At 44.6% G+C, this 21,091-nt stretch overlaps 1 protein-coding gene across 3 annotated transcripts in view; it reads left to right on the plus strand.

Annotated features, from left to right (window-relative positions):
* Positions 1 to 21,091, plus strand: part of LOC126284897 (organic cation transporter protein) — a 442,131-nt gene that overhangs the window by 276,795 nt on the left and 144,245 nt on the right. The gene's annotated exons all lie outside the window — the stretch shown is intronic.

The following is a 21,091-nucleotide window of genomic DNA, read 5'->3' on the forward strand; positions in this document are numbered from 1 at the left end:
TCTCATTATTTTGTTTTATGTGGCCGATCTGCTTTACGGTAGGTACAGTTTCCAAGAGTTTGTCACCAATACTGTTGCACAGTGGTGGATTTCTTTTCCTAAAATTATAAATTTCTTTACGTTCAGGGTCAACTGCCAGAGCCTGCACCATTCATCACTTCTCTGTAGCTCATTCTGAAAATCTATGTCTTCTGGCGTTGCTACCATCTTACAAACAACCGCATCATCTGCGAACAGTTGTAAAGAGCTTCAGACGCTTTCTACCAGATTATTCATATACATGGTAAATAGTAACGCTCCTATCAGACTTCCTCGGTCTGCTCCCGAACAAATCTTTGGATTCGTCAGCTCTCTAAAGGAGTGCTGAGTGCGGTCACGAATTGTGCCTGGTGCACAGTAAGCGCCTACATTTTTTCGCTAAACGACTGAGCGTAATTGTACCAAATGCCTTCCTGATATCAAGGGGCTCACCATCAACTTGGAACTGTCAGCCATTTCCTGACTGAAGGTTCTTTTTTGTAACAGATTGCGTTCCCGTTCCCGTTTGTGTTGGCGTCTGAGTTGTCGGACGTTTTAGTGGCCAACGCGCTGGCTGTCGATCGCGTTTTACTTTTTAATCCGTCGTAGCAATATGGCAGAGGACATTTAATTTTTAGTTCTGGACGTCCGTTTCTCTGTGACGTATTTTATAGACTTTTCGCCACGTCCCTGTTTTTAGATGTCTTACCTTCCGTCGACTGAAATTGACGTGTAGTCGCTTCTAACTCTTCTCTTTGCCTTCGTGTTTCGCACTATTGATGTGAGCGCGTATGACGCTAGCTGTTTTTGCGCCCTAAAACAAAACCACCAACTTGAGCGCCGCTGTCTACGCCTGTCTAGATACCGTGGACGAACAGAGAGAACTGAGTTTCGCAAGATCCGTCTTCGGGATACCTGTTAATTTCTCTAGAGTAGATTTTTTTCTTCTTAAAGAGTCATAGCCCGTGAGCGTAAACCGTATTCCAAAATTCTGAGAGAGACTTACGTCAGCGATACAGACCTATAAGTATGTATACCTGTCCTACGGCCATTCCTGGAAACAGGAAGCGTTTTTTTCCCATTCCCTTGCTTCTTCTGGTAGCTATAAGCAGTTCTGTGCCACGATGATCTGTGAGAGCTGCTCCGTTCTGTAAAACAGCCACGGGTCGCCTGGCCGGTGTCCATGTGAGGAACCGCCAGTGTGGCGGCTCTGCAGGCAAACCGTCTCAATTGTCGGACTTCTTGTGCTCCTCTTGCAGACGCCAAACAAATGATCATGCATTCAGTTCCTCTCACTTTAGTCAGTGTTGGAGACTCCAAGTAAAATTTTACTCTGCAAAATTTATTCAATTCTGGAGAGGAGCAAATTATGGACCAGTTCATTGTTGAGCCCAATACACTGGAGAAGTAACTCATTTGCGGAAACAGGCCTTTGTTCGTTTCGCTGCTGGGAAAAATATTACTTCATTAAAAATGTACAATTGCGATTTTGTGTGTGTGTGTGTGTGTGTGTGTGTGTGTGTGTTGTGAGGCGTATGGTTGATCACTTGTTCGCCTTGTTTCTCGGAGTGGTCACCTACAGAACTGAAAAAAAAAGTCGGACGCGTGCAAAGCTGGCACCAGACGGGCAGTGTAAATGAGACACCAAAGCTGGCATTGCGTTCTACACTGTCGGCCGAGGACAAGTGACAATTAGGACAGCCAAATACTGGGGATATCTTCTACCGGAACTAGAGCGTGCCAGCAAGAGACACAGCATGGTAGCTTCTTCTCCCTCCAACAGAAAAAAAAGTAAAAAAACTTCGCTAATCGAACTTAAATCCTACCCATTATATAGAGAGGCTTATCAATTCAGTGTCCGTTTACAGAAAACAGGACATGTAATGGAGATTGAGTACTTTATCCATAGCAGTTCACAGCTGTTCCATTTGCAACGGAAAATTCAACTTCCGTCTATAACCTAAGACACGTTATATAAAGGGCCATGTAATCTATGGAATATTTTTATTTCACATAGTTACCATCCTCTGTTACTTAAAACTACTGTATTTATAGCAAAGTTGAATTCTCAATATTTAATTCGGGTTTTATAGGAAAATGTTTGATTTTTTTAACGTGAAACAGAGGGATGGTGTCATAAAAATACAAAAACATCAAATTTATCATACATCACAGGAAAATGCAATTTTCTCAAAAAAGGAAAAATTAAAAGAACTGCAAAACAAAAAAGTATAGAACATCGTTTCAGTACCTCGTGGAGCTTATATAAAATCTGTTGTTCATAAACTTTAGCACTTATCAACAATAACAGGAAATTTTTGCCTTCATCATTAAGAACCTTCTACTGAGTACAAAAGCGACAACAACAAGAATAAGAATAGATGGATTTTTTGTTTGTGCTTGTAAACTGTACTTGAATGAAAAATAATTGCTTTGGTTACATAGCAGCATAGAAGTTGCGCGATCAACTAATTTTTATTACTTATAAAATCCAATTTATATTTTACAAGGATATAGAATAAACAATGGACTAACACTGAAGGGTGTGCGGTTCTGTGAAGAAACAAACAAAAATAGTTGTCCGCTCCTAGTTCCTCTCTCACGTATTCATTTCTATTTATTTCCCTACCAATACTACATGTAATTCTCCCATTTTCTATGTCATTTGTATATCGTATTAAAACTACAAAAGCGAAGTTTTGGTAGAGAGCAACTCTACTACTACTACTACTACTACTACTACTTCCCTTGCATCCCCCTTAACTGTCTTCACATGCAGTACAGTTTCTGCAGACGTTAGAGATAAACTTTTGCTTCCCTTGTTTCATCCCTGCTGACTTCAGACTTTCAGAGAGTATATTGCAGTCAACATTATGAAAAGCTTACAAGATAGGTTGATAGTAATTCCACCAACGTATATTTCACGTAGGGATCGCGAAGACAGAGAAATTAGTACTCGCAAGGAAGCGTATAGACAGTCGTTTTTCCCTCTCTCTATTTGCAAGTGTAACAGGAAAAGAAATGTCTAGCATTGGTACAAGGTAACCTCCACCATGCACCATATGGGGGTTGCGGAGGACGTATATAGATGTAGAAGTAAATAATAAATTTTCGGTACTTCTGTTGTAGTTAGCACAGGTTCCAACAGCCACTAGACAATAAACATGACGAGGTGGTAAATAAATCTGTTTCACTACAGAGAAACGCTACAGGATGTTGGACACAAGCAGAAAGAGTGTGAAAGAGTTCCTCTGTTGCTAGGGCAACGACGACGTTCGCCCGACTTTGTGCTGTATCACTGCTCGCTCGCGTCTTGGACTTTGTTCTTTGATCAGCTCCGTTTTAAGGAACGGCCAAAGTCCTCAAACCGCACGCAGAAACGGCTGGCGGAGTGCTGTTCGGAGCCGTCAGCCTGGAACACCTGTTGCGGGCGCGTTTTCTGTTTTTGTGTGTCGTTTGCCGCCTAGTCTACAGCAGCGGTTACCTCGCATTTAAGGCGACGAGCACTCAACAGGAGTCACATGTACGGTCGCCTTGGGGTGCGGAGAAGAAGATAAGTCGCAGAGGCAGTGCGACAGGAGCAGGGGAGAGCGCCTAATCTACGACTTCACTCAGATACTGGCAGGCCGCACGCAGTAATCGCCAGTATAATCTCTGTTAATGCTGGTTTATTGCTTCTATAGCTACCATTATGTCGAAGTTGCTGCTTCAGATTGGTAGTACGATACTGTTGAGTGTTCCATACCTAAGTCACTGGAAAAAAAGAAAGTCACAGAATCACTTCGTGTGTGTGTCTGTCTTCAAAACCTATATTCTCAAGAACTGATAGACGTATAAAGTTGAAATTAGTCACATTCTCAGGTCTATGGTCTCATGGCAGTATACTAAACGGTAACTAGTAATTTAATGCAATCAAAAGATACGGCCATTCATGTCACATATTTTCAAACTCGCAAACTCACTCATTAGAACCTATGCAGTTCTCGTTGACTTAGAATTGAGAAATTTTCCACGAAGTAAGATTTCACACTACTACCAAACGAAAAAATCTGAAAATTCTCAGTGTTTAATTATATCACACGAAACAAAATTTCTCCTGTCATTTGTTATCCGACTTTAAACTTGAAACTGATACATACTCGAAAGTCTTGGAATACCTGGGACCCATTTATTGGCAATATCAATATCGAAACATGCAAAAATTGTCGAGAACCTCGATTCTCAGAATGGATGAACTGCCTGTACACGTAAGCAAATTTGTAAGGAACCCTCTGAGCGCATGTCCCCCTCGCACCTGGTAAATTTTTTTTATTTAACAGGTATGGGAACTGTAAATGAAGCTCAACTTTAAGCTACAGCTACAGTACTTTAGCATTTTTTCTCTGTCGTTAGGAGGAAGATGCAATCTTCGAAATGTCAAGACTTTGTATCCCTCCTCCGTTTCCTCTTCCTCTTTCCTCATCGCTCCCCATCTCTCCCTCCTCGATGTCTCCTCACCTTAGGAATCGTAGGTACTACACGTCAGCGTTCATTCAGACATCTCAAGTGATCCGTTAACGTAGAAACATCTGTCACTTTCTCCTGCCGTTGTCTTTTTGTTCCAGCCGGCCGTTGTGGCCGAGCAGTTCTAGGCCCTTCAGTCCGGAACCGCGCTGCTGTTACGGTCGCAGGTTCGAACCTTGCCTCGGGCATGGATGTGTGTGCTGTCCGTAGGTTAGTAAGGTATAAGCAGTTCTAAGTCTAGGGGACTGATGGCCTCAGATGTTAAGTCCGATAGTGCGCAGAACTATTTGAACGATTTTTTTTTCTTTGTGTTACAAATCACACAGTGATAAGTATGTTCCTGCAGTAACATACTGCTCGAGCGTAAAAAAAAAATCACTTGTAGTAACCTGGTAGTGAAAAAGAGACTGTTTAGCGTTGCGAGATTGGCAGAGCCCTTGGTACGTCCCCCCTGCGGACCTCTTCGCTACAAATAAGTGAACTTTACTAGGCGTGTCAGGAATAGCAGTGATTCGCCCTTACACACTGAAGAGCCAAAGAAACTGGTACATCTGCCTGATATCTTTCAGGGCCCCCAACAGCACGCAAGAGGACTACAAATAACGTCTAAAGCAGTGCTGGAAGGAACTGACACCATGAATCCTGCAGGGCTGCCCGTAAATCCGTAAGAATACGAGGGGGTGGAGATCTCTTCTGATCAGTATGTCGCAAGGCATCCCAGACATAATCAATAATGTTCATGTTTGGAGAGTTCGGTGGCCAGCAGAAGTATTTAAACTCAGAAGAGGGTTTCTGGAGCCACTCCGTAGCTATTCTGGAAGTGCGGGGTGTCGCATTGTCCTGTTGGAATTGCCGAAGTCCGTCGGAAAGCACAATGGACATCAATGGATGCAGGTGATCAGACAGTATACTTACGTACATGTCAACTGTCAGAGGCGTACGTAGGTGGAGCAGGGGTCCCATATCACTCAAAGTGCACACGCCTCACACCATTACACAGCCTCCACCAGCTTGAACATTCCCCTGGTGACATGCAGAGTGCATGGGTTCATGAGGTTGTCTGCGTACCGGTACACGTCCATCTACTCGATGCAGTTTGAAACGAGACTCGTCCGACCAGGCAACGCGTCTCCAGTCATCAACAGTCAAATGACTATGTTGACGGGTCCAGCGAGGTGTAAGGCTGTGTGTCGTGCAGTCATAAAGGGTACACGAGTCGGTCTTGGGCTCCGTACGCCCATATCGATGTTTTTTCGTTGAATAGTTCGCACGCTGATTCTTGTTGATGGCCCAGCATTAAAACCTACAGCAATTTGCACTTCTGTCACGTTGAATGATTCTCTTCAGTCGTCGTTGGTCTCGTTCTTGTAGGATCTTTTTCCTGTCGCAAGGATGTCGCAGATTTGGTGTTTTACCGGATTCCTGATATTCACGGTACACTCGTGAAATGGCCGTATGGGAAAATCCCCCACTTCATCGCTATTACTGAGATGCTGTGTCCCGTCGCTCGTGCGCCGACTGTAACACCATGCTCAAACTCGCTTACATCTTGATAACCTGACACTGTGGCAACAGTAACCTATCTGACAACTGGGCCAGACACTTGTTGTCTTATATACGTCGCAGCGCCGTATTCTGCCTGTTTACACATCTTGTATTTGATACCCTATGACTATACCAGTTTCTTTGGCGCTTCAGTGTGTTTCTCTAGCGCCAGAATCGGCTCGTCCAGTCATTTAGAAAGAACGCCAACCCGACTTGGCATTTCCTAGTCGACGAATATTGGCAGACATGAAACTCATGTTAACTGGAGAAAAAACTGAATCACTAGGGATCAACCCACGAATGTTTGCCTTGTCTGACCTGCATCGACCCTGTGAGCAGTCGACTCACCAGTGTAGTGTGTGTCGCTACACCATATTGTCTGAGGGATACTATTCACCTTGATTCAAGGATTCTAGTTGATTAAGTAATTCTCATTGTATTTATTGCTGCAAATTATGGTACAAGTTGTGCGACTGAATAACACAAGATGGGTAGGAGAGGGAAATGGATTATTAGGCACGGTGTCCTTCAATTATTCTGTCTATGTCCATGAGTAATCGCAAAGAAAAATCTGGTTGACCATTCAGTAACAGTTTCGGGTGCCAAAGGTCTTACGTAGTTGAACACACTAGTTACCGTCAGATCAGTGAAGTCAAGCAACATCGAGCGTGGCCAGTTCTTCGATGGGTAACCGCCTGGGTAAGCCACGTGCTATTAACACGGTTTTCTTTGTCTTTACGGAAGTGGAAAGGAGCGGTGGTGGGGTAAAGTTCCTGATCGCCCAGACTTTGCGTCAACGTGCTGGATTAAATTCCAAACTTCTCCGCAGTTGCCTCATGAAGCGATGGCACGAGGCACCATTGACGGAGATCCGTCCATCGGAAGGGGACGGTGAGCCAGGCGGTCGCAGAAGTGAGCTGTGTGCTGGCACCGGGTGTCACCCTCTCCTTCTGTCGTCATCCAGCGCGGCACATACGTGACGGCACGCAACAACACGCCAGTTGCAGTCACCCTCACTTCGCAGATACACGTCAACACAGCTCTCACAGTTGGCGAAAGAAAGGAGCCAGTGTGCCCGAAGTGTACGGAAAATCTTTCCATTTAGGCGGCGGAACCTGCCCTCTGGTGTTTCTCAGCCAATCGTGCCGTAGTAGTTAAATTGTTTACAGTTTTGGGAGGCCCCTCTTTTTATATTTACCATCGCATTCTGTGCTGTTGAGTTCTTTACAAAAAAAATTCTTCAGTAAATACAGCGCTAGTTACTGGAAAAACCTTTTCTTCTTGTTGTGTAACACACAATACCGCTTTAGTAATACTGCAAGGTGAGAAATTACACATTTAACCAGTAATCTCTGTCAGACATTATATAATCAATGCCTGATTTAGTCTCTTAAGTCCGTTGTACTCCTTCCGTTACATCTCCATGTATATCCTGTTACCTCTTTATTTCTTTGATGGTTACAAGATTTTTGTTTCACGGTACACCAGATGACAGGAATATGTTTAATATAGTACCACTAGCAAATAGGCTTGTACCTCGAAACATAGATCGTATGAAATTAAAAGCATTGAAAAATATGAGAAAATGGATAATTCCTTCTGGAGTAACTTCATTCTTTCGCCGAGAATCCGTTATCAAGTAAATTAAAACGATTTAAACGTCCTTTGTTGGAGCTCGCTCTTAAGTGCCACCTGGTGAATCGTGGTCGTTTATCTCCCATCTTGGCAATCAGATAACAGGAGGGCGTGATCTGCGGTAACAGGAGTGGCAAATGTTGACTGGCGGTTTATCTTAAACAACTCTCATTGTCTTCCATTATCCAGCGGGACGGAGCTTCCATTCACCTGTGTTCGTGCCGTACCGCAGTGTCGGGAAGAAAGCAGGTTTTTCAGTGTTTTTGAGTTTGGGTTGGTCCTTCAATGACGCAACGGTTTTCCGTTGGCTGGCGGTGATCAACGGTGTGTGTTACACCAGTTTCTGCAACATTCGGCTTCCAGTGGACTGAAGTGGTTTGGCGACTGAACGTCAGCCTGAAACACCTCACTGATAAAGTTCCGCCTTCATTGTTTGTACCCTTGTGACGTCTGCCAAAGTCTGCTCCTGTCTTGAATCTCGCACATTCGGCCTGCTTTGTGCATACGTGGCACTATGGTCCCAATTAGTATCATTGCCATTTTCATCAATCCGTCATGAATAAGCCCCGATAGCTGTGCTTGTTTATTACCTGTACCCAGGACGCTTCGAATCCGCGAGGAAGGTTAACGACAATGGTCGGAGTGCCAGCTAGCCTGTATGTGGTTTTTAGGTGGTTTTCCGCACCCTGCTAGGTGAAAAGCGGGCTGGTACCCAAGTCCAACCGCATTTACACGTTTCGCAAACACTCACAAAGCTTTCGCTCGCTCTCACATGAACAACACTGCTCACAGGCAGCTAGCGTACACACTTTCCCGTCCCAGGGAGGCGGAGGGGTGGGTGGTTAACAGGGTTGCGACAGGAACACAATCGGACCACCTCTCAGACTAAACCATCCTAAATCCGATGCTAACCATGCCGACTGTGAGCCGATACGGAACAAAGGCACAACAAAAAGGCGGTGTCGCCTGAATTCTTACATGTTCTTTGCAGCGCGCTTGCTAGTTGCCATAGCACATCATTTAGCGGTTTTGTGTGTGTTTGTGTGGTTTTGTGTGTGTGTTTGTGTGGTTTTGTGTGTGTGTTTGTGTGGTTTTGTGTGTGTGTTTGTGTGGTTTTGTGTGTGTGTTTGTGTTTGTGTGTGTGTGTGTGTGTGTGTGTGTGTGTGTGTGTGTGTGTGTGTGTGTGTGTGTTTTTGTTTGTGTATGTGTATGTGTATGTGTATGTGTGTGTGTGTGTGTGTGTGTGTGTGTGTGTGTGTGTGTGTGTGTGTGTGTGTGTTTTTGTTTGTGTGTGTGTGTGTGTGTGTGTGTGTGTGTGTGTGTGTGTGTGTTTTTGTTTGTGTATGTGTGTGTGTGTGTGTGTGTGTTTTTGTTTGTGTATGTGTGTGTGTGTTTTTTTGTTTGTTTGTTTGTTTTTGTTTGTTTTTGTGTGAATGCAAAGAAGCAATGTTACAGTTTAATGTTCTGTCCGAGTGTGGCCACTAGACAGGGACAGAAAAATAGCCTCCAGCATGAACAATTTGAACTTATTCTTACACAGGAAAGAGCAAATAGTGCATCCATAAAGATATTTAAACCCTCCCTTCCTTGTGAATGGCAGGAGCTGGAAAGTAACAATTTTAAAAACCAACAACTCTCTTGTACACAGAAGAACAGCGAGGAGCAGGATACCATTCCGTCATTATCTTGGATATGTTGGATAGCGAAGCATGATCTAGATTACCTGTATGAGTCACAGATGAATTAGCCAGAAGCGTACCGGGAATGTGCCTCTTATTGCAGAAATCTATAGTTGTGGTACATGTTCCACTGCAACTTTATTTGGTGGAATCTGTAGAGGAAGCGCAAATTCTCGCTTTCCATGTGTGGTTCGTCAACACATTGGAACAACAAAGAAATTGTCGCCCAGTATCTACTTCCAATTGTAAGAATGGTGCTGGTTTTAAACGCCAAGCTTCCATATATCTGTCCCCTCGCCACTGGATAACGTCGTTCCTGGACGTGATGTCACAGACAAGAGACGGTCGAAGTAAGACAGTGTCTGGCAGCACGAGAATCCACCAGTTAGTCGTACTAAAGAGGGCGCCGTGGAGTCGATACGTTGGTTGCTAGCTGTTCTAGCGTGTCAAAATGACGCGGCCTAATATCCAGTGTTGTTGTATTCAAATTAACCCTATCCGTGGATGCCGACGAAGTTATATTAAAGTCCAAAGATAATGTTCTGAAAGAAACCAGTGAGCAAAGAAATAATTTAGCAACTATTCAACGAATTTAAAGAAGGTAAACTAAACTTGGTGGTCACTTGTCAAAGTTTATAGCAAACATATTACATGGAAAAAACTGAGACAGAAAACCGAAGGAAGACCAAGAAAGAAAATAGTAAAATAATCTCTCGGAAATGACAATGTCCCAATCCTCAAAGTGAACAGGGCAGCACAAAAGGGAGAAGAGTAATTACCTTTGTGAGCTGACTGACTGACTGACTGACTGACTGACTGATTCATGTTACCACTGGTAACCGTGAGTGATGCCGCAATACGGCGAGGCAGATGTAGGGACTTCCTCTTAACGACCACGGGAGTTCCAGCTCAGGGTGCCGTTCCTTCGTGTGTGGCGCTGCCTCAGGTCGCGTCCCCTGCGGCTTCAACACACACCGGTAGGCCGACCGGCGTAACGGACCTCCTGTTCAGGAAAGCCTATCGGCAAACCATTCGGGACGTGCCTGTGCTGTACGGGCTGCAGCTGTCCTGCCCGAAGAAAGAGGACAGGAAACTGCATAACGCTGTAGCGTTTCCGTCCATTGATTAGAATGTGAATGCTGTAGCATTAAACAGTCCCAAGTTCTTTTGGCGACTGCGGTGATGTTTGAGACGCACTCATTCCACGCCGTTATTACAGATGCTACTTTTTTTTCTTTCATCGCGTTTTGCCATAAACAAACAGTGTCAAATTCAATTACTTATCATTTACTACATTAGTTCAAATCTCGTTTTTGTTTCCTCCGATTACTTCATAGCTATTCCTGTCCCATTGCTACCTTGCAGTCCTTCTAATTTTAGCATTTTACCTTTAAAAAATTTCCTTCCGCAGCTTCTTTTATGTTTTGTATTTCTAAGTATATTTTAATTTCTCAGATCCAGAATGCTGTTAATTTTTTTGTTCCAGAAATACATGATTTGTTTTGTTAGTCTGGAACGGCGTGACCGCTACGGTCGCAGGTTCGAATCCTTCCTCGGGCATGGATGTGTGTGATGTCCTTAGGTTAGTTAGGTTTAAGTAGTTCTAAGTCTAGGGGACTGATGACCTCAGAAGTTAACTGCCATAGTGTTCAGAGCCATTTGAACCATTTTTCTGATCTGTTAGCATGCTGCCATTCATTCTGTGTGAATGTTAAGAAAATATTGGCCTTCATTTACATATTTTTTCCGTTATTTTTCCTATATCTTGAAATAGTGTCATTGCTTTGGTAATGATTATTCGAATTTCCAGGCTTCTGTGTTTCACGGTGGACCTGAAATTTTCTTCATAATGCAAGTGAAATAAAGTAGTAGTAGTTGTTGTAGTTGTAGTTGTTGTAGTAGTTGTAGTTGTTTTCAATTCGAAACTTGGTTTGATGCTGCTCTCACGCTAGTGAATGCTGTGCAAAACATTTTATCTCTGGATAACTTCTCGAATCTGCATCTGTTTAAACGTGATGACTGTGCTCAACCCTTTGTCTCCGTCTACAATTTTTACCACCACACGTCCGTCCAGTAACAAACTGACCATTCCTCGATGGCTCAGGTCTGTCCTATTAACAGATCCTTTAATTTAGTCAAACTTTGCTTCAAATTTCTTTTTTAAGCAATACGATTCGGTACTCATTAATTACGCGATACAGCCATCTAATCTTCAGCATTCTGTAACATCAAATTTGGAAAGCTTTTATTCTTTCCTTGTCTAAATCGTATATTGTTCACGTCTCACTGCAGCACGAGGCGACCCTCCAGATACATACGATCAGCAACGACTTCCTAACGATTAAATTTAAATCAGCTATTTAAAAAATTTCTCTTTTTTCAGAAATGCTTTCCTCGCCATTGCCAGTCTGCAGTTTATATCCTCTCTAAATTGGCTATCGTCAGTTGTTTCGCTATTTCTGCTAGTTTTAGTGTGTCATTTCCTAAACTAAATCCCTCAGCGTCGCCTGATTTAATTAGACTATATTCCATTACACTTATTTTCCATTTGTTGATGTTCACCTTACAACCTCTTTTCTAGACACTATCCATTCCTTTGAGTTCATCTTAGAAATTCCTTGCTATCCCTGACAATGTCATTGACAAACCTCGCTTTACTTCTCCTCTCTGGGGTTTATATTCCTTTCCAAATTTATCTTTGCCCACCTTTACTGCTTGCCAAGTGTTGTATCGTTATGTAAGCAGAACCGTTCAAATAGTGGGGAGAGCATTAAACGCACAGGTTGCCCAGCAACTCCAGTATCACGACAGTATTCATGCTCCCCTTGTCGCTCAAATCTTTGATGAAGACATTTCGCACTGACAGCAGACCTACTCTTCACGAAGTTCCAAAGGCGTCCGCATCAGCAAATCTGAAGAAACACTGACGTCATTCTTAAACGACCAACTGTACCAGAACTCGGTCTGTGATAGTCACGAGAACGCCAATTTCTCTTCCCCCCCCCCCCCCCCTTTCATAATTATAGTGCCGAGAGCAGTTTTCAATTTGGGAGCGGCCACTGTGCAATCTTTCTCCGGCATATGATTTCTCCCGGAAGCGTCGGCCTAGCGTCGTATGCAAGACTGTTCTGATAGAATTACCGAAATAAAGCTTGGACGAAGGCCTCGGAATATCAGATGAAGCGGGCAGGGGGGGGGGGGGGGGGCGGCGGAAGAGAGACAGGAGAGATCTTAACTTTTAATCTGTCAATGAGTCTTTTGACTCATAGTTCGCACAGAGTAACTGAGACAAATCTGAGAACGTGTGATACGTCCCGCTGCAAAATACCAGGAAGCCAACAGTAAAAACAGAAAATGATCATTACGTTAGATTCCGCATTTTACCGGTCTGACTTCCTACAAATGCCAACCGCTGCACGATACATCGGCGGACAATACGTCCAGACCTCAGTAAGGGGACCTTTTCTAGTTGCATGACGGGTATTTTGTCGCTGCCAGCGGTTTTTCAAACACGCCATTCCGCTAAGACCCAGGGAGATCACTTTTACTGGTTTATTCCAGAGCTGCTGGGGTCTGCCCGTGGCTTCTAGAACGTATAGTGAGGAAAAAGCGCAAGCTGGATTTCCGAATTCCTGCTCGCTGGCACGAATGCGGTCATCCATTCTTAATACCTGCATGTATGATACCGATAAACGCGAGACCAGCGCTCGTAGTCAGCGGCGCTAGAAAACTGGGATTTCGTCGGCCAGCTGTGAGCAATGGCTCGTGTTGTCTGCATTGACAGTCGCGCGACGAGACGGAAGAGAGAGCGGCGTCGCTGGCTGCCGTTTGAGGGGCGCTCGCCCGCGACACGCGACTAGGGTCGAGGTGAAGGTCAGCCGACCCGGGGTTTCCCTCGAGGCCGGCAGGCCGCCTTGCCTGTATTGGGGTCGCGGCGCCGATGCTCGCTCACGTCCCACGCGCTGGGACTCCCAGCGAGTGAAGCCCCTTCTGCTTGCGGTCCGTGCACGCCACGTGGCGGCTTTATCAACCGGGCGCCAGACACGTCACGGGTGGATCGGCGACGCCATTGATCAGCTGTTTCTACCTAGTATGGAATTGTAAACTCCTGAGTATACCGTGTAACCGAACTGTTGTTACTTGGGGAGACAGTGAAATTTTGCTGGGGCGAAAATTTTCAGCATCGAAAAGAGGTTATTTGATTTACACAAAAAAAACTCAAAAATCTGTTGCTATTCTTGTGTTTCATAGACATGGAGAAACGTGTGATCATGGGGGTGTTTCTTACTGATCACATCGGCCTCCACCACTCAAAGACTTACTTTGAGACTAACGCTTATCTTTACTGCTAGAACAGTTTCCAAAACATTACACTTTAGTAGATATAATATTGCGTGAAGAGTTTGACAGAGCACTGAAAGACCTGAGTCGAAACAAGTCCCCCGGAGTAGACAACATTCCATTGGAACTACTGACGGCCTTGGGAGAGCCAGTCCTGGCAAAACTCTACCATATGGTGAGCAAGATGTATGAGACAGGCGAAATACCCTCAGACTTCAAGAAGAATATAATAACCCCAATCCCAAAGAAAGCAGGTGTTGACACATGTGAAAATTACCGAACTATCAGTTTAATAAGTCACGGCTGCAAAATACTAACGCGAATTCTTTACAGACGAATGGAAAAACTGGTAGAAGCCGACCTCGCGGATTCCGTAGAAATGTTGGAACACGTGAAGCAATACTGACCCTACGACTTATCTTAGAACAAAGATTAAGGAAAGGCAAACCTACGTTTCTAGCATTTGTTGGCTTGGAAAAAGCTTTTGACAATGTTGACTGCAATACTCTCTTTCAAATACTGAAGGTGGCAGCGGTAAAATACAGGGAGCGAAAGGCTATTTACAATTTGTACAGAAACCAGATGGCAGTTATGAGTCGAGGGACGTGAAAGGGAAGCAGTGGTTGCGAAGGGTGTGAGACAGCGTTGTAGCCTATCCCCGATGTTATTCAATCTGTATATTGAGCAAACAGTGATGGAAACAAAAGAAAAATTTGGAGTAGGTATTAAAATACAGGGAGAAGAAATAAAAACTTTGAGGTTCGCCGATGACATTGTAATTCTGTCAGAGACAGCAAAGGACTTGGAAGAGCAGTTGAACGGAATAGATGGTGTCTTGAAAGGAGCGTATAAGATGAACATCAACAAAAGCGGAACGAGGATAATGGGATGTAGTCGAATTAAGTCGGGTGATGCTGAGGGAATTAGATTAGGAAAAGAGGCACTGAAAGTAGTAAAGGAGTTTCGCTATTTAGGGAGCAAAATAACTGATGATGGTCGAAGCAGAGAGGATATAAAATGTAGACTTGCAATGGCAAGGAAAGCGTTTCTGAAGAAGAGAAATTTGTTAACATCGAGTATAGATTTAAGTGTCAGGAAGTCGTTTCTGAAAGTATTTGTATGGAGTGTAGCCTTGTATGGAAGTGAAACATGGACGGTAAATATTTTGGACAAGAAGAGAATAGAAGCTTTCGAAATGTGGTACTACAGGAGAATGTTGAAGATTAGATGGGTAGATCACATAACTAATGAGGAGGTATTGAATAGGATTTGGGAGAAGAGGAGCTTGTGGCACAACTTGACAAAAAGAAGGGATCGGTTGGTAGGACATGTTCTGAGACATCAAGGGATCACCAATTTAGTACTGGAGGGCAGCGTGGAGGGTAAAAATCGTAGAGGGAGACCAAGAGATGAATACACTAAGCAGATTCAGAAGGATGTAGGTTGCAGTAGGTACTGGGAGATGAAGCAGCTTGCACAGGATAGAGTAGCATGGAGAGCTGCATCAAACCAATCTCAGGACTGAAGACCAAAACAACAAACACTTCATTAATCAGTTCTGCAGTGATACTTACATAGCGCAGCTGATTTCTTACACGTATCTTAGTTCGGTGTAACTCGGAGTAATCTGCTTCCTGCTGCAGCTCTCGCTGAAGTAGTCGTCGCCTCGGTCCATTTCATCTGCTAACTGGATCAGGTTACGTGAACTCCATGAAATAGTCCAGGTTCCAAGTCGTTTTACAGTGGTTTACTTGTGACAAGCTGCACCATTTCGTCTTAGTGGGAGCCCACTCCACATAACAGGCTATATAGTCACTATGATGTATTACAACATTTAGGTTATTGTAAACGTGCGACCAAGTGGTCGCGTCTCAAAACTGTCTTCAGCTGACCATTCTTGAGGCTTGTGCTCCTCCTATTTATGCGTTTTTTTAACAACCAAATCAATAAAACTACATTGCAAATTTATTAAATTAACAATTGAAAGTTTAACATTTTCGTGAGTAACTACCCACAAAACCTTGCTTATTTTATGCTTAAAATGGCGTATGCAATAGAAAAGACTTTTACATAGGATATACATCATACTATATAAAATACTGAAAGGTAACAATGCTAACCTAAATTTTCTTAATTATGGCTTCATTTGTAAATGCAAAAAATTGCGAGCATATATTGAACAAGCATGAACTACTAGTAACAAAATAGAATAATAAATTTTATGAGATTTAATGTATTACGCAAAATCGCTTATTAGATACCATTGGAATTACGGAACTTTCAAAACGGGAATGTAAAACAGAAAGGGTTGTTTTATTTCAGTTGCAGACTGCACAGGAAAAGGGGACGGCGATGTCTGGTGACATCGAAAACTAATTTGTTCTCGCAGCAGTCACTCACGTTGTAATGATGACATCTTTCGTCCTTTTGTGTCTTACTGATATTCATTTCATTGTTTGCTTTACTTGTGGGCATATTGCGACGGTTGATCAGGGCTTCACACTTTCCTTACGAGAGTTGCCCCCAAGAGACCAAATGCCTGAAAACAAGCAACGGTTTATGTTTTAGAACACCTAGACAAAGTGAAAATTCACACTGTCCTTAAATAACAACATAAATAGACAATGCAAAGGTTTCTTTTTTAAATTTATATAGTTCAAACAATAAAAATTTCAACGCAGTTGAAGCAGAAAATTGTTTCTTTCAAATTATTTGCGTTTAGAAAGGAAACAGGACGCAAAGGATAAATCTCAATGTACCGCCTTCTAAACATTCTTTGAAGTGTTTGTCTGTGTGTGTTTTATTTAGCAAATAAATGTTAATGTTTTTAAACACCTGGAAGGCACTTGATCTACTTCGTAGACGAATTCATTTTACTGTGAAGCTTGTCCTTCATCTTTAAACAGACTTTTCATTTCATTCCTAAACGTTAACTAATTTCGACCCTGTAGGCATTATCAAGGGGCAGGTAAAGCTAGTTGCTGGTAATGGAAACAAGTGATTATTTCAAAATGCAGAAAGACCTCTTTTACGAAAATTACGGCAGTTGTCGAATCATACATAAGTCTTTTCATTTCTTTAGGTCTGGTTCGTGGAAGATTTACCATATGACCCACGCGGAACCATCTGTTCTGAATTTTGCTTTGGTCAGAAACCTCCGTCATTGTCAGTCCTTTATGCTGTTACTACGAAGCGTGTCTGAAAAGTTCGGCGAATGGTCTTGGAAAATAAAGGAAACAAGAGTTACAACGAAACACCTTTACTGACCTTCACAATGATCACCACTAGCCACTACTCACTTTCGTCATCGGTTGTAAAGCTGTTGGTAAATGACAACAGACGGATCTTGTGCAATCGTGGTCACGCTTGTTGGATACCCGCATTATTACAGCAGATGATACGTAGCGCTATCTGTATGATCTGGAGAGTAAGCGACAGTTAATGCCATAGTGTTCGTCGTCTTCCTCGCCTCCCAACAACCGTCGCCTGACCTAAAACGAAGATTAAGACGATTTTGAAAGTCTTCTTCGACGCCTATGGCTTTATCCATCATGAATTTAATGTACATCTACATCATTACCCTACGAAACACAGGAAGTGTTTCCCAGAGGTTACATCTTCTCTGCCATTCCACTCTCGAACTGCACGAACAAAGAACACTTAAATCTTCCCGTGGGAGCTCTGATTTCTCTTATTTTATTGTCATCATTATTTCTCCCTCTGGAGGTGGACACCAACAAAACATTTTCACGCCCTTAGGAGAAAGTTGGTGATGGAAATTTCATGAGAAGGTCCTGCCATATATATAGGATGGGGCCCCTCCACGCCCGCACCAACGTGGTGACCAAACCAAAAGTTCTACTGTCACCTCCGTATAACATGTTAGTTTTTAGAATCAAGAGTCACAGGATGCAGGCTGTGATGTTATCCATGCGTCTGGGTAAGATTACTCATTTACATGGTCCATCAGGAGATAGAAGTGGTCGAAAGCGATTGAAGGGTAGCGGTTTTTAAGGGCAGAGGGAAAAAAGTGCCAAGGCAAGCGCCAAGGGAAAAAAACCTCTGCGATAGTAGGACGGGTAGTAAGGGCAGTAGCGGATTACTAGCTGCGACAGCGCATGCAAGGTGTGGTTATGTTAGTGCGAGGTATCGTGCATCGTTACCGTTGTCGTTGCTGGCGTTCGTTCCAGGATCTGCTGCTGCTGCGTCCCTGAAACATGACATTGTCATCATATATTAGTGGGCGATCGGTCATAGATCAGCTCACAGTGTGGGGGGTGTGTGTGGCTGGTTTGCGTGCTGTGTGCAGTACGGTTTCCCTGCGGTTGCCGGTATTTCGGCGGGTTAATCATCTGGGGTTGCCAGTAGTAGCTGAGTTGCAGGGGCTCGCCAGTACTGTCATGTTAGCGTGCTATGGACCATAGATGTTTAGTTTCGTGCTAATAGTGTTTTTGGTCTATTATGTTTCCATCTATGGTTGTGGTCGTAGTTACCCAGAGAAAGAATAAACGGGTTACGCGACTGTCTCGTGTTCCTGTATAGTCGTGTGGAGAGTTTTTGGAATACCTGCAAGATAGTATCTAGCCGATATTCCCGGTGAAGGTCCGCGGTGCGCGTGTAGCGCCGAGCGTTGCTTATGATTCTGAGTACTTTGTTCTGTATGAGCTGCAGACGGCGCACACGTGTGGGCGCAGCGTATCCCCAGACGGGAGCAGCATACGTCATCAGAGGTCTGATAAGTGTGGTGTACATGGACCTGGACACCCTCCTATTCAGTGTGCTACGCCTGTTAAGCATAGGGTAGAGTTGTTTGAGCCTCGCGTTTGCTTTGTTGGTCACGTGTTGGATGTGGTCCCCCCAGAGTAGTTTCCGGTCCAGCCAGACACCGAGGTATTTGACCTTCTCTCGGAAACGTATTGGGCGTGCGTGTAGTGTTATTTGATTGCAGTGTTGATGTTTGCGCAGTTGTTTCGGTCTTCTGGTGAACAGAACGGCTTCGCACTTGTCGACGTTTACTCTAACACGCCACTTCACCAACCAGGGCTCTGCCGTTCTGAGTGCGGTCTGTAGTCGTGAGTTAATGTTAGACGGCTTCCAATCTTGCGCTAGGATGGCAGTGTCATCCGCGTAGATTGCCATCGTCGTGTTATGTGTATCTGGGAGGTCGTTAATGTAGAGGTTAAACAGTAAGGGCCCTAGGATGCTTCCTTGGGGTACCCCTGCCTGTATACCGTGTCGTGTTGATTGTTTGCCCTGCACGTCAGTGTTGAAACTCCTGTCCGTGAGATATGAGTGTATGAGACGTACGAGCCCGTCGGGAAACCCTGCGTCGTTTAGTTTGCGTATGAGGCCGTTGTGCCATAGACGATCGAAAGCCTTCTCGATGTCCAGGAACACCGCACCAGTTGCTTTGTTCATGTTGTATCCGTGTGTGATGTATTCGACGACGCGGAGGAGTTGTTGTGTTGTCGAGTGGTGATTCCTGAAGCCGAATTGCTCCGGCCTCAGGGTGTCATTTGTGATGCAGTGCCTAGTGAGTCGTTTTAGTATTACCTTCTCAACAATCTTGCTGAGCGCGCTCAGCAGGCTGATGGGTCGGTAATTTTGTGGGAGGGAGTGGTCTTTCCCCGGCTTCCTGAACATCAGGACCTTGGCCGTCTTCCAAAAGGCGGGGAAGTGTTGGTGTTTGAGTATGGCATTCGTGATGTGCGTGAGATAGTCTATTGCTTTATCCGTGAACTCCTGGAGGACACGGTTTTGAATGCCATCGTGACCAGGGGCCTTCCTAGCAGTGGTATGCATGATGGCCCATTTCACTTCAGCTGTGCTAGCCTGGCGGATGTTGTTGCGCGCTGGTTGGGCCAGGATGCGAGTGACCTCCTGGTCTGTTGCAAGTGTGAACACTGGATCTGACGGATCCATGTTCGGTGTGAATGACGCTGCAAGTGTGAGGGCCATCAGTTCAGCTTTTTCTTCCGCAGAATATGCCGGTCCGTCGGGCCCTTGTAGTGTGGGTGTGTAGTGTTTCTCCCTGGTGAAGTGTCGGGCCATCTGCCACACGCCAGGTCGCGTGGTGTCTAGCCCTGCGAGTTTTTGGTCCCACTGTTGTGTTTTAAATGTTTGTATTTTTTCCCGGATTATTCCCTGGAGCCTGTTAATGTGCCGTTTGAAGTGCTGGCGCCTGGTACGCTGCCAATACCTCCTGAGGCGGTTCCTCATTGAGATAAGGCCCAGGATCTCCTGGGGCAGGGCAGCACTGTAATGTTGTGGTGTGCGGATTGGTATGGTGCCGGCTGTTGCGTCTTGGACGGCGTTTGTAAGGGTTTCAACAGCATCATCTATTTGGGCTGTCTCATTAATTGCGTGGGTAGGTGGGATGTGACTGTCGAGCGTTTCCTTGAACAATGTCCAATTCGCGCGCTTGTAGTCGAGCATCCTGCGTTGGTCGATGTGCTGCAGTGTTTCTTCAATGTACAGCATAACAGGTTGGTGATTTGAGGGCAGATCGTTTTCAACAGCAACGTTGAGTGTCGTTGTTATGCCCTTGATGAGGGCCATGTCTAACACGTCTGGCCTGTGTCCCCTCCGGTAGGGAATGTGCGTCGGTTCGGTCGGCGCTAGTGTAATGTAGTTTCGTCCTAGCGCGTGTTCATATAGTTTTTTGCCGTTGGAGTTTCGTATACGTGAATTCCAGTCTGGGTGTTTCGCGTTAAGATCTCCAGCGGCTATTACGCGCGGTGATATGTTTAGTATAGTGCTGATGTCGCGTGTCACTATGTTCTTAGGACTGTTGTATACTGACACCAGTGTGGTATAGGCTCCGTTGAACTTGACCCTGACGGCGGTTGCCTCTAATTTTTCAAGTTCAGGGAGCACTATGTTTGTGTGTTCGATGTCTTTGTGTATAATGATGGCCGTTCCACCGAAACCAGAGCCGTCCGGTCGGTCGGTACGATAGACGCAGTAGCTGGTAAAGTTTAGGTGGTTGTGCGGTTTGAGTTTAGTTTCGCTCAGTAGTGCGATAAGGATGCCCTTACGCTCCATGAACGCGGCAAGTTCCGCCCTTTTGTTGTTGATCCCGTCTGCATTCCAGAACAGGATCTGTGATAGTGTCTGGTTGTTTGCGAAGGGGGCCGGGTGTGGCGTATTATCCATGTAGGGATGTGAACAGTGTGGTGAGAGCTGTTTGTATGGCAGCCAAGTACTGCCCGGGTTGGGCATCCAAGAGCTGTGAGATCAGTGTGGTGACGGCCGAGAGGATCCTGAGAAGGATCTCTCTGGTCGTATGCTGGGGGAATAGTGTTTCCATTATTCCCCCTTGTGTTGTGTTTGTGTTGTGCGTGTCGGCCTGTGGCTTGTTTGTGGTGTTA

Source organism: Schistocerca gregaria, chromosome 8, assembly GCF_023897955.1.
Source record: "Schistocerca gregaria isolate iqSchGreg1 chromosome 8, iqSchGreg1.2, whole genome shotgun sequence".
Lineage (NCBI taxonomy): Eukaryota > Metazoa > Arthropoda > Insecta > Orthoptera > Acrididae > Schistocerca > Schistocerca gregaria.